Source organism: Bos grunniens, chromosome 12 (assembly GCF_055505025.1).
Source record: "Bos grunniens cultivar Pamir isolate PY7600 chromosome 12, Bosgru_T2T1.0, whole genome shotgun sequence".
Lineage (NCBI taxonomy): Eukaryota > Metazoa > Chordata > Mammalia > Artiodactyla > Bovidae > Bos > Bos grunniens.
Genome location: NC_141176.1, coordinates 64,149,535 through 64,163,300, shown reverse-complemented (window position 1 = coordinate 64,163,300; position 13,766 = coordinate 64,149,535).

Sequence of the window (13,766 nt, the reverse complement as noted above, 5' to 3'; positions counted from 1 at the left end):
TCTCTCTTTTTCTTGGAAAACATTAAGTTCCTTCTCTCCCCTCAGATTTCCTTTACAGCTCAATTTCCAAGCACGTAGTTTCTCTCCTTTCCATCTAAGCATCTTCTCCCCAGAAGATTGATCCATTTTTTCTTCCATTTTGTTTTTTTCACAAACTAACTTGGTCTACATAAAATTTGAGCCAAGAGTTAAGGATTATAACTGGTGAAAATTGATTACTATTTTTTTCTACTTCTGGGATTTCAAGTTAGTAGTATTCTGTTTTCTGCTTACACTGACACTTGAGTTTTGTCTGATGTGATTGATACTTGTTGCTTTGTATAGTTGTTAGATATTGTGTTGAGAGACTTGTATTTACACATTTGCCATTACCTTGGTTGGGCTTCCCAGGTGGCTCAGTGGTAGAGAATTCCTTACAATGTCGAAGACTCAGGAATTGATTCCTGAGTCAGGAAGATCCCCTGAAGGAAAAACATGGCAACTCACTCCAATATTCTTGCCTGGAAAATCTCATGGACAGAGGAGCCTGGCAGGCTACAGCCCATGTGGTCGCAAAGGGTCAGACATGACTTAGCATGTATGCAAACAATGAACTACATTACCTTGATTACTTACAGTTTTGTTTAATTTCTTTTATGTATAGCACTTATGATGGATTTGCTTAATTATATAAAAATTTTGAATATTTTTTGTAACCATGCCATCTCAGAGATAAGTGCCATTAAAAAATGGTAACAATAGTCATCAAACTGGGTAAGCAATAAAAAGACCCATGGAGAGAGGCTGTTGATTAGTTGCTAAGTCATGTGTCCCATTCTTCTTGTGACCCAGGGACCTCTGTCCATGGATTTCCCAGACAAGAATACTGGAGTGGGTTGTGATTCCCTTCTCTAGGGGATCTTCCTGACCCAGAGACTGAACTGGTATCTCCTGCATTGTAGGTGGATTCTTTACCTATGTGCCACCAGGGCAAAGTCTAGAGGTCAGTCAATCCACAAATACAACATTTTATTGTTTGTTTAAATCTCAACTTTAGATGCTTTAATTAGTGTAATGTTTACTAAATATGCAGAGCCATTTTATTTAAATATCTATCTTAAAATTTCTTAGTAAAATGAACACCTTTTATTAGCTGAGACTATTTAATGCTGTGGGCTTCCCTGGTAGCTCAGCTGGTAAATAATCTTCCAGCAATGCAGGCGACTCCAGTTCCATTCCTGGGTCAGGAAGATCCCCTGGAGAAAGGATAGGTGACCCACTCCAGTATTCTTGCCTGGAGAATCCCCATGGACAGAGGAGCCTTGTGGAGTACAGTCCATGGGTCGCAAAGAATAGGACACTACTGAGTGACTAAGCACAGCACAGCACAGCAGCACATTGAATGTTGTAACTTCAATCTGGTATAGCATACTGTGGAAAAGGCATCAGTCTTTAAAATGAGACATTGGCCTCATGCCTGCGTTTCACCTCCAATTTTCCAACTGACAAAGTGCCTCTCTTTAAGCATCAAAACGTAAATGGTATTTCTGCTTATCTCAGAGCTCTTCTGTGTTTTACAGCTGTTTCTGAGAAAGATGCTAAGGATTTAATCACTTACTTTAGAATGTGAGGAGTCAGGTGCTCAAAAGTTGTAATGCATTTAATTCAGAGCTTATTCTGAACTGTGTGTGAGCATATTTTAACTTTTATGCATTCATGAGACAATAATTTTATTCCTCTCTTCCATAGAATGCAATTGAACATATGGAATATTTTTTAATTCACCCTGCTTGAATTCACACTACTTTCCTAGTTCCATTGTAACCAAATATTCAGGGTGGTTCTTAAATGCCAAACAAATAATTACACCTCTTTTGGTATATTACAGACTGGAAAATAAACTTTATACAGAATATAATTTGAGCTTTCTTTACCGTGCCTAATATGTTAACTTTGACAATTGTTAAGAGATTTGAAATCAAAGGGGCATCAAAATGTAATGTAAATAATGTCCATTTATTACTTGATGAATAGCACTATATAATGAATAGCACTATATATATTTGACATTTTTTCAAAACATAAATATTTTTCTGTTATATATTTATTTGGAAGAGATTTTTCTGAAATATTGCAATGTGAATTTTATTAAAATTGAAAATGAATGTTAATATAATAATTAAAATTGGAGATGTATGCAATGGTGCTCTTTTTCAGAAGTATTTATAAAGGAACAAATGTTGATATATTAGAAATCATAGTTCTAATAATATACTGATGAAGCTATGCATATTCCATGTACTTATTATCTCTACAGGGGGAAAATATATTCTGACCAGAGACAGGAAATATAATTTTGCCTCAGAAAGTATGAACATGGTCAAAGGATAATGGTGGTATATCAGAAGAACACAGGAGACTTTAAAAGTGTGTGTGTGGGGGATTCATACCAATTTGGGTATAGTTTTAGCATCAATCTCAATAAAGATATTGGTAAGTGATCATCAATTAATAACCAAAATTCCATAAATGCACTGTAATCTACCAAGTAAATGAAGAAGAAATGAAAGCTCTCCTTTATAGAATAATGTCAAATAATATATAAGAAAGAAATGACTGAGCTAAAAATTCATCAGTGAGTGCTAAAACTTGTGGCAGAAAATTTTGATGATAAAACAGATTATCATAGTCTTAGATTATCCCACTACAAATTGCTTATTCATAACAAAGAGAAAAGTGGTAATTTTGCAACAAAGACCAGAGACTCTGTCTAAAACTAGAGGTTAAAGTTACTATTACTACTTTCTTGATGCTCTTTTTACTATGACTCACAATGTGTTCGTGCTTGCTCAGTTGCTCAGTCATGTCCAACAGTTTGTAATCCCATGGACTGTAGCCCTCCAGGTTCCTTTGCCCATGAGATTTCCAGGCAAGAATACTGGAGTGCATTGTCATTTCCTCCTCCAAGGGATCTTCCTGACACAAGTATGGAGCTGGTATCTCTTATGTTTTCTGAATTGGCAGATAGATTCTTTAGCACTGTGTCACCTGGGTTGTTATATCAAACTAACATCATTTGACATCTGATGTGATGCACTTAGAAAGATACAATATTGCTTTTGTTGCATTTAATCCAAGAATTCATAACATGAATATAATCAATCCAATTTGGCAGACATTAAAATATTGATCCATTTTTTCAATTATGTGAAGATCATAAAAGGACAAAACAAAAAAGACCAGAGAACTGTTTCAGATTAAAGTAGACTATGGAGACATGAAAGGTAAATGTTATATATCACCCTTCACTGGGTCCTGGAGCAGAAATAAATAGTTAAATTAAAGCCATTCTACAAACAACATTCTTCAAACAATGTCACATTCATTTAACTGTGAATATTGACTCTGGATGAGAATATGTTATTATACCAAAGTAAAATTTATCCTTTTTATTAATTATATTGTTAAGTGAGATCATGTTCAATATACTTAGAAATAAAGGGGCATTAAGATTCCCTGGAGAAGGAAATGGCAACCCACTCCAGTATTCCTTCCTGGGAAATCCCATGGACAGAGGAGCCTGGCAGGCTACAGTCCAGGGGATCACAAAGAGTCGGACATAATTTAGCAACTAAACTGCAGCAGTATATCTTCTTTTCACTCTCAAATGATACAGAAACAATAACATGTGTATGCACATATAGGGGCTTCCTGGTGGCTCATCAGTAAAGGAACTGCCTGTACTGCAGGAGATGAGAGTTCAATGGCTGGGCCAGGAAGATGCACTGGAGGAGGGCACAGCAATCCACTCCTGATTCTTGCCTGGAGAATCTCATGAACAGAGCATCCTGGCGGGTTATAGTCCATAGGGTTGCAAAGACTTGGACACAAGTGAAGCAACTGGGCATGCGTATAAATATACACATATAACGCATAGATGTCATCTCCAAGAGAGAGGGAGAGAATGGAAAAAACAAATGGGACAAAATGTAAACAAATGATAAATCTTAGTATATAGAAATTTTTGGTACCACTCTTGCAATAGTACTATGTTTTAACATATAAAAATAGTAGGTACACAAAGGATTTATAAGTTAAATAATAAAAAAATAAATTTTGTTAATAAGAATAGTACTTATAAAAACTTGAAAATGAGTACCTAAGTATGATAATTTATTTCCAGAAATAGCTACAACTTCATTTTAAGTATATATACTACTATGTTTTATAAATTATAAATTCAATCATTTAAAATAAATAACTATTTTTCTCTGTTGATCAGAATATTCATGACAGGTTTATTGTTAAATTGGGGAATGGGTACATGGAGGGCTTATGTGTACTCAGTTGCTCAGTTTTGTCCTACTCTTTGCAGTCCCATGGACTGCAGCCCACCAGGCTCCTCTGTCCATGGGATTTCCTAGGCAAGAACACAGCAGTGGGTCGTCATTTCCTACTCCAGGGGATCTTCCTGACCCAGAGATCAAATCCACATCTCTTGTGTCTCTTACATCTCCTGCATTGGTAAGCAGGTTCTTTACCACTAGTGTCACCTGGGAAGCTTTACCGATAACTTTAAAAGAAATACACCTTATCTTTGACAAAGGAGGCAAGAATATACAATGGATTAAAGACAATCTCTTTAACAAGTGGTGCTGGGAAAACTGGTCAACCACTTGTAAAAGAATGAAACTAGACCACTTTCTAACACCATACACAAAAATAAACTCAAAATGAATTAAAGATCTAAACATAAGACCAGAAACTATAAAACTCCTAGAGGAGAACATAGGCAAAACACTATCCCACATACATCACAGCAGGATCCTCTATGACCCACCTCCCAGAATATTGGAAATAAAAGCAAAAATAAAAAAATGGGACCTAATTAAACTTAAAAGCTTCTGCACAACAAAGGAAACTATAAGCAAGGTGAAAAGACAGCCTTCAGAATGGGAGAAAATAATAGCAAATGAAGCAACTGACAAACAACTGATCTCAAAAATATACAAGCAACTCCTACAGCTCAACTCCAGAAAAATAAATGACCCAATCAAAAAATGGGCCAAAGAACTAAATAGACATTTCTCCAAAGAAGACATACAGACGGCTAACAAACACATGAAAAGATGCTCAACATCACTCATTATCAGAGAAATGCAAATCAAAACCACTATGAGGTACCATTTCACGCCAGTGAGAATGGCTGCGATCCAAAAGCCTACAAGCAGTAAATGCTGGAGAGAGTGTGGAGAAAAGGGAACCCTCTTACACTGTTGGTGGGAATGCAAACTAGTACAGCCACTATGGAGAACAGTGTGGAGATTCCTTAAAAAACTGGAAATAGAACTGCCTTATGATCCAGCAATCCCACTGCTGGGCATACACACTGAGGAAATCAGAATTGAAAGAGAAACAGGTACCCCAGTGTTCATCGCAGCACTGTTTGTAATAGCCAGGACATGGAAGAAACCTAGATGTTCATCAACAGATGAATGGATAAGAAATCTGTGGTACATATACAATGGAGTATTACTCAGCCATTAAAAAGAATACATTTGAATCAGTTTTAATGACGTGGATGAAACTGGAACCTATTATACAGAGTGAAGTAAGCCAGAAAGAAAAACACCAATACAGTATACTAACACATATGTATGAAATTTAGAAAGATGAAAACAATAACCCTGTATACGAGACAGCAAAAGAGACACTGATGTATAGAACAGTCTTTTGGACTCTGTGGGAGAGGGAGAGGGTGGGATGATTTGGGAGAATGGCACTGAAATAAGTATAATATCATATATGCAACGAGTCGCCAGTCCAGGTTCGATGCACGATACTGGATGCTTGGGGCTGGTGCACTGGGATGCCCCAGAGGGATGGTATGGGGAGGGAGGAGGGAGGAGGGTTCAGGATGGGGAACACATGTATACCTGTGGTGGATTCATTTCGATGTTTGGCAAAACCAATAGAATATTGTAAAGTTTAAAAATAAAATAAAATTAAAAAAAAAAGAAAAAAGAAATAGTTGTCTCACTGGAATCATTTGCAAAATTTAAGGTTTATATGCATTTTTCTGTGCAGATATTTTTGACATTTAAAGGTTACATTAAACAAAAGGGTGGGAACCACTTTAGTTCAAATTTGCTTGGTCACTATGTGATGTTTTATTCATTCTTACCTTTGTTAAAACACTTTACTTTGGCCGCTACTCCCTGCACACTCTGGTAAGTTTAGTAAGTCCACTGTGTGTATACCTACATGTATCTTTGTGCTGGTTTTGTTCACCCCTAAGATGTCTCCTTGGTCCCCATTTTCTTTTCTAAATCACTTTATACTTACTCTGATAATAAACGAGCATCATCAAAACTACAAAGTTTTTACCACCAATTAAAATTTCAACTAAATATTAACACTATTTTCAGGATTATGTAATGTAGATTATGAGTAATTGAGATCAATGCCAATAATAATGGCACTTACAATATATCTTGGGGCAATGTGCAAGTTGAATGTACATTTGCATTAAAACAAAAGATTAGGTTAGCACACCAGAAAACATTCTTCTACTTCATTATTCCTACTTTGATCAATTATTGTACTGGAAAATAAAATTTATTTGTGTATTCTTGTTTACAGATAATGTAAAACACTGTCTTTTATTGGTCATTTAAAAATTTAAAATAACATGCATAGCAGAAGATTCTTCACATAGAATCTTAAAAAATTATGACATATTCATGGAAAGATAAGTTTAGTAGGTATAAAATTGCTTTTTGAAAACTATAACATCATGAAAATTCTTTTATTATTTTTCACAATTTTCAAAATGTAAAACACAATTTAAAGCCCATAATAAGAGTGCAGAAACATCTATTTGCTGATTATCCATTTATGGACTGGTAGAATTTATGACCATTAAATCTACTACTGGGGGCAAGAATCTCTTAGAAGAAATAGAGTAGCCATCATAGTCAATAAAAGAGTCTGAAATGCAGTTCATGGATGCAGTCTCAAAAATGACAGAATGATCTCTGTTCATTTCCAAGGCAAACCATTCAGTATCAAAGTAATCTAAATCTATGCCCTTCAGCTGAAAAAGCTGAAGTTGAATGGTTCTATGAAAATCTACAAGGAAGTTCTAGAACTAACACCCCAAAAAAGATGTCCTTTTCATTATAGGGGACTGGAATACACAAGTAGGAAGTCAAGAAATACCTGGAGTAACAGGCAAATATGGACTTGGAGTACAGAATGAAGCAGGACAAAGGCTAATAGAGTTTTGTCAAGAGAACGCATGGGTCATAGCAGACACCATCTTCCAACAACACGAGAGAAGACTCTACACATGGACATCACCAGATGGTCAACACCAAAATCAGACTGATTATATTCTTTGCAGCCAAAGGGAGAAGTTCTATATAGTCAGCAAAAACAAGACCAGGAGCTGACTGTGGCTCAGATCATGAGCTCCTTATTGACAAATGGAGACTTAAATTGAAGAAAATAGGGAAAACCACTAGACCATTCAGGTATGACCTAAATCAAATCCCTTACGATTAAACAGTAGAAGTGGGATTCCCAAGTAGATTCAAGGGATTAGATCTGATAGAGTGCCTGAAGAACTATAGAGGTTCATGACAATGCACAGTAAGCATAGATCAAGACCATCCCCAAGAAAAAGAAATGCAAAAAGGCATAATGGTTGTCTGAGGAGGTCTTACAAACAGCTATGAAAAGAAGAGAAGCAAAAGGCAAAGGAGAAAAGGAAGGATAGACCCATTTTAATACAGAGTTCCAAAGAATAGTAAGGAGAGATAAGAAAGCCTTTCTCAGGGATCAGTGCAAAGAAATAGAGGAAAACAATAGAATGGGAACAACTAGAGATTTCTTCAAGAAAATTAGACATACTAAGGGAACATGTCATACAAAGATGGGCTCAATAAAGGACAGATGTGCCTAACAGAGGAGAAGATATTAAGAAGAGGTGGCAAGAATAGACAGAACTATACAAAAAAGATCTTCATGATCCAGATAATCACGATGGTGATTATCACCTAGAGCCAGATATCCTGGAATGCAAAGTCAAGTGGGACTTAGGAAGCATTACTATGAACTATGAACTAGTGGATGTGAGGAATTCCAGTTGAGCTATTTCAAATCTTAAAAGATAATGCTGTAAAAGTGTTGCACTCAATATGCCAGCAAATTTGGAAACTCAGCAGTAGCCACAGGACTGGAAAAGGTCAGTTTTCATTCCAATCCCAAAGAAAGGCAATGCCAAAGAATGCTCAAACTACCACACAATTGCACTCATCTCACACTCTAGCAAAGTCATGCTCAAGCCAGGCTTTAGCAGTATGTGAAACATGAACCTCCAAATATTCAAGCTGGATTTAGAAAAGGCAGAGGAACCAGAAATCAAATTGCCAGCATCCTCTGGATCATCAAAAAAGCAAGAGAGTTCTAGGAAAAGCATCTACTTCTGCTTTATTGACTACACCAAAGACTTTGACTGTGTGAATCACAACAAACTGGAAAATTCTGAAAGAGATGGGAATATCAGACCACCTGACCTGCCTCCTGAGAAATCTGTATGCAGGTCAAGAAGCAACAGTTAGAACTGGACATGGAAAAACAGACTGGTTCCAAATAGGAAAAGGAGTATGTTAAGGCTGTAAATTGTTACCCTGCTTATTTAACTTATATGCAGAGTACATCATGAGAAATGCTGGGCTGGAGGAAGCACAAGCTGGAATCAAGATTTCCAGGAGAAATATCAATAACCTCAGATATGTAGATGACACCACCACTTAAAACTTAACATTCAGAAAATTAAGATCATAACATCTGGTGCCATCACTTCATGGCATACAGACTTTGTTTTCGGGGGCTCCAAAATCATTGCAGATGGTGGCTGCAGCCATGAAATTAAAGGGTGTTTGCTCCTTGGAAGAAAAGTTAAGACCAACCTAGACAGATTATTAAAAAGCAGAGACATTACTTTGCCAACAAAGGTCGCTCTAGTCAAAGCTATGGTTTTTCCGGTAGTCATGTATGGATGTGAGAGTTGGACTATGAAGAAAGCTGAGCACTGAAGAATTGATGGTTTTGAACTGTGGTGTTGGAAAGACTCTTGAGAGTCCCTTGGACAGCACAGAGATCCAATCAGTCCATCCTATAGGAAATCAATCCTGAATATTCATTGGAAGGACTGATGCTGGAGCTGAAACTCCAACACTTTGGCCCCCTGGTGCCCAGAACTGACTCATTTGAAAACACCCTGATGCTGGGAAAGATTGAAGGTGGGAGGAGAAGGGGATGACAGAGGAGAAGATGGTTTGATGGCATCACTGCCTCAATGGACATGAGTTTGAGTAAACTCTGGGAGTTGGTGATGGACAGGGAGGCCTGGAGTGCTGCAGTGCATGCAGTCGCAGAGTCAGACACGATTGAGCAACTGAACTGAACTGAACTGAAGAATTTTATGTACATACATAGAATAACTGATATAGAATAAATACTTTTCAATATGTATTTTCAACTGATTTTCTAAGTAATCTTTCAAGTTTACATAAGATATAATATTAAGAAAATATTCTAAAAGCACTGGTTAATCACAATAGTAACACAAAAATTAAGTTATTTCAATAACTTTAACAATGAAAATTTGTTATCCATAAGACAACTGATTAGTTCCCCAGTTTATTCAGATTAATACATGAGATCAAAAAAATTGGCTTATTTTTAACTAAACATATTGACTATATGTGAGTCTTTGTATGTGTATAAACTTGATTCTCTTTTTCTCTCCTTGAAATTAAAATACTTCAAATAAACTTTTGTGTTAAAAATAGCTGATCTTAGAATTCTTGTCCCTAATTTCCCCTAAAATATAGATTTAAATAAAGAAACTTATACATGGTTTCAATTCTGTTAACAAGTTAGTGTAATATATATTCTTGATAGCCTCAATATTATTTTTGCTAAGTGAAATCTTGAAAAAATGTAACCTAACTGATCATCAACCATCCTTTGTAACTGGGTGAACAGCACAGTTAATTGGAAGAATATGGAAATAATTTTGAATAACCATTATTATTTCACCAGAAAAAGCAGTACCAGTCTTACTATTTTGAAGAATTTGGATAAATTTTTCCTCCTTGTACTTTATCACTTTCCCCTTCCTGTTCTCCTTTATTATTTCCTCTTTTTTCATTTCCTTTCTTTCTGCTCTCTTTTTCCTTTTCTTTGAGCTCTCTATCTACTTTTTATTATTTACAGAAATTAGTTATTGCCATTATCCAGATTCAGAGCATATATGGTCTGATTAATAACTCAATCAATATTAGAAGATATCATATATACAAAATAAATAAATATTGTTTTAACCTTTGTATTATTTTGGTTTTGAATTGTTGTTTCTGTTACTATTATTATTTGATTATAGCAGCTTGACCTTCAGCTTAGTACATGAATATGCTAATTACATAAATTGGAAATTTGACAAGGATGTAGAATAACTGCCAAATTAACTAGCAACTACTATATGGAAGATACATTCTCCGTTGTGAAAATTTTCCCATACTGTGTTACTTCCCCTGCCCACTTCAACAATATGACTGGTTGCTATAGACATCTATGCTTTGTCCCTGACTCACTTAGCACGTTCAAGAAATATTATTAAATAGTTGGCAAAAAGGATGCACAGCTCATTTTTAATGCTAAATAAAAGAAATCTTAGCAAATTATAGGGAAATGATGATTTAGCTGCTACTACTGTGGCTAATGATTCCTGGGTGGGAATATAATTATCATCAAACTTTTTGAATCAGATGCTATCATTATCTTCATTGCAACAATTTGTAAAATGAGTCAGAGAGAGGCTTTGTGGATTGCCTTGTCCACAGAACCAGTAAGAGCCAGAGAGAGGATTGAAACCCCTGATTCTGGCTTGAGAGCCTCTCACTCAAGTTCTGCTATTATTACAGCCAAAGTACTAATTAGGGAAGTATAATCTCAAGTTCTGTGCAATAGTATCATACTCTAATTTTAAATAAGTACCAAGTTGAATCTTATAAATTTAAAGGTATAAATACAAATGGAAGGGTCTTTACTGAATACTTAATTTTTATTCTACACAATTTATATGCAAATTAAAGACAAAATATGTGTTATTGAATATAAGTAAAAGAATAACTAATTCAGTTAATTATTGGACATTAGTGTGTTTTATCATAGTAGATTATCCTAATTTATTTTAATAGATTCATAATGATTTTACATATAACCATACATAAAAATGTAATAGGCACCTCACTTTGGGAATGAATTATACTAACCTTTTTTTCACAATTGTATTTGTACCTTCTAATATTTCTTTCGACAGCATGCCCTCCCTAACTACTTTTACCATGATTAAATAAGGGGAGTTAATTGTAATTTTAATCTGCTTTAACATAAGATTACATTCCAACCTGCCTTAAATTAACAAAGATACAGTAAATGGGGCCAAAATGTTTGTAAAGTTTAATGTGAAAGTTTAAGCAGTAAAAGCTTAATAGCCCAACATATATTGGAAATCTTAGTACTTTTGTATTTTTCAATATAAAGTAATCCTCAAAACAATAACAGGCTGGCCTCTGGTTTGTGCAATTCTTAGGAGAAAATTGTTTTCTTAAATGTTGGTAGTGGAATAACTAAATTATTATAACAAAACAAGTTGCATCATTTCTGAGTTATCTTCTTTTTAAGTAATCCTATCAGCTGATGTTTATAGTAATTCCTATATCTTAGACATTACTAGATTTTTCACCATTTCCCATCACACAGGTGATAAGTTAATCAGTACATTTTATTCTGAATACCTCAAAGAATTTCAGTCTTATTTAGTTCATTCATAATTAGACAGAATTGAAGCCTTAGCAAGTTCATAGGGGTCATGGAGATAGATAAGCATGGTATTTAACCTGGATAAAACTATAGAAAATTAAAGTAATAACACTGTTTAAATAAGGCCAAAGAAGAGAAGTGGTCATTAGGAATTCAATATAGTCTTATCTATGATATACTACACCAATTATTGCACATACAGTGAAAGGATTTTTCTTCCATAATGAAAGTTGTATTTTAATTAATAAGCATTTTTTCATGAATATATTTTAATATAGGAAGTCTGTTCCTTATTAGTCCTTTAATGGATTGCTTCCTGAATTATTACCAAATAATAGTGGAGAAAGCTGTGAAATTCTTAACTAGTTCTGTATGTACTGGCACATCAATGTATTGTTACTCTTCTTTTCTTCCAGCAACTACTATCCAAATCAATTCAAAGTATGAAATTCCCCCAAGCATCCTTACATTATACATGTCACCAAGTGGTGACTATTTTGCAAGCCCATAGACTGTAGCCCGCCAGGCTCCTCTGACCATGGGATTTCCCAGGCATGAATCCTGGAGTGGGTTGCCATTTCCTCCTCCAAGGAATCTTCCTGACCCAGGGATGGCACACATATCTCCTGGCAGGTGATTCTTTACCACTGAGCCACCTGAGGAGCCCTTCAGAGTCTTTACCCTGGATGAATCCGGTCAGCTTTCTCTGCCTTTTGTCTTTGTCCCATGAGGTGTGATTGGGCCAATGCTATTTTTCTAGGATGGGAAGATGGATTACAACCACCAATGGGCTCATCTGCCTGTGTGTGTTGGGCTTCCCATCTTCCTAAGGCATTGATAAAAATAGTTGTTGATTCTCTTGCTCTTTTTTTCTTCTGATGTTGGCTAGTTTGTTTTGAACTGGCCTTTTTTGAATTCAGACACAAGCTCGTGCATTGGTACCAGAGAGAGGGAGGATACAAATTGGCCAACAGGTTAGCAGAAAGTCCTGACATCTGCTTTGGATTCAGGTGAGCAAAGAAGGCTAGCTTTTTATATGGTGCTGCCTGACTCAATAGAGTTCTAGACTGGGCAGATCAGTGTCAAGTTTCAAGGTAAAAAATATTTAAATTTCCCAATTTTGGGCCAGTTTCTTCTTTGGGAAGAATTCTTGTTAAAGCTGTAAATCAGACGCTTCTAAATTCCATTGCTGAACATCACTCTCATAATTTGTTTTTGTTTCATCAAGATTTTATATTCAGTTCAGTTCAGTTCAGTCACTCAGTCGTGGCTGACTCTTTGCGACCCCATGAATCACAGCACGCCAGTCCTCCCTGTCCATCACCAACTCCTGGAGTTCACTCAAACTCAGGTCCATCGAGTCGGTGATGCCATCCAGCTATCTCATCCTTTGTCATCCCCTTTCCTCCTGCCCCTAATCCCTCCCAGCAGCAGAGTCTTTTCCAATGAGTCAACTCTTCTCATGAGGTGGCCAAAGTACTGGAGTTTCAGCTTTAGCATCATTCCTTCCAAAGAAATACCAGGGCTGATCTCCTTTAGAATGGACTGGTTGAATCTCCTTGCAGTCCAAGGGATTATCAAGAGTCTTCTCCAACACCACAGTTCAAAAGCATCAATTCTTCAACACTCAGCTTTCTTCACAGTCCAAATCTCACATCTATACATGACAACAGGAAAAACCATGGCCTTGACTAGACAGACCTTTGTTGACAAAGTAATGTCTCTACTTTTGAATATGCTATCTAGGTTGGTCATAATCTTCCTTCCAAGGAGTAAGTGTCTTTTAATTTCATGGCTGCAGTCACCATCTGCAGTGATTTTGAAACCCCAAGAAACAAAGTCTGACACTGTTTCCCCAGCTATTTCCCATGAAGTGATGGGACCAGATGCCA